We start from the raw sequence: 1,266 nt of genomic DNA, 5'->3' as shown, positions 1-1,266 counted from the left end.
AAAAAGAAACAATAAACTATTAATAATATGAATTTATACTTTCACTTTAATACTTTTCCAATAGGAGCAATATATCCTGAGATCATTTGTTCGATGTCAGCAGTTAAATTAAGTATAAGTTACAAAGTTGCTCTTTTAATACATCAAACATTGATTTAATAAATTTGAAACTAATAGAGAAAAGAAAAATTAAAAAATTTCTTTTGAATTTTGTTTGTTATATCTTCTTGGTGCCATAATTTTTATATTTAAGAATATAAACAAAAATTGAAAACATTTGATATTAAAATCTCTACAAAACCTGAAAGTGTACTTGACAGTCATTTGATACTTTGCACGTTATTCATTATATGTGATTGTTTTCTGTTTCATACAAAAGAGTATTATCCTTCAAGTTATGTCTTAAAAGTGTTATTGTTACTAATATAAAATAATTAAAGTAGAAATTATATAATACTTGAAACATTAAATGTCATCTGTTTTTAATTATTGAAACAAATTCACAGTAGTCTTAGCAAACATATTTATGTGGAATTTAACAATGCAATATATGCAGGGTGTTCGATTATTTTCTAGTCTCCCTAAGGAAGTTGATCACAGAGAGGTAAAATAAAGGAAGAAAAGTTCACGAGATATACATCTTCAAAGATTAGCACTATTTATGTCACAAAACTATAAAGATATTCAAAATAACCAGCATTTTTTGTATGTAAAGGTAAATTCTGTATAACAGTGACTGAGAAATTCATTAGAATATATTTCATATTATATTTTTGTAAGCAATCAATATAATTTCTCATGTCTACAGTCCTCTGTGATTTTCAAATTCACGAGAGTAAACTGATTTGTTTCATTTCTTCTTAGAAATAGCAATCTATTGGTGATATATCTGGTTATTGATCATTGTTTGTACATTCTATTCAATGTAAGAATTGAGTATATAGATATTGTCTCATTACTATGGTGAAAAGTATAGGAACTCTATCATATTGAAACATCATTCTCACAAATGAGATATCTTTCAGTAACAATGGCAGATAACTATTTAGAAAGTTCAAACATTTGTCTTCAAAAAGAAAATCTAGTAAATGAAATAGGCCAATCATACTATTATCTAAGATTCTAGCCCAGATACTTACAAATATATACTATAATCAACTTATATTACACAATGTGTTAATATCTCTGGTCTTCTTTAAAAATATGAAAATGTAAGAATAAATATAAGATAAATAATAAAATATAGAAATAAATTTTAAGTATTCA

At 24.7% G+C, this 1,266-nt stretch overlaps 1 protein-coding gene across 1 annotated transcript in view; it reads right to left on the bottom strand.

Annotated features, from left to right (window-relative positions):
- LOC108574859 (eukaryotic translation initiation factor 3 subunit D) overlaps positions 1–1,266 on the bottom strand; it is a 4,477-nt gene that overhangs the window by 1,991 nt on the left and 1,220 nt on the right. The gene's annotated exons all lie outside the window — the stretch shown is intronic.

The sequence above is a fragment of the Habropoda laboriosa genome, unplaced genomic scaffold (genome assembly GCF_001263275.1).
Source record: "Habropoda laboriosa isolate 0110345459 unplaced genomic scaffold, ASM126327v1 scaffold11, whole genome shotgun sequence".
Lineage (NCBI taxonomy): Eukaryota > Metazoa > Arthropoda > Insecta > Hymenoptera > Apidae > Habropoda > Habropoda laboriosa.
This window is presented reverse-complemented; position numbering and strand designations above follow the sequence as displayed.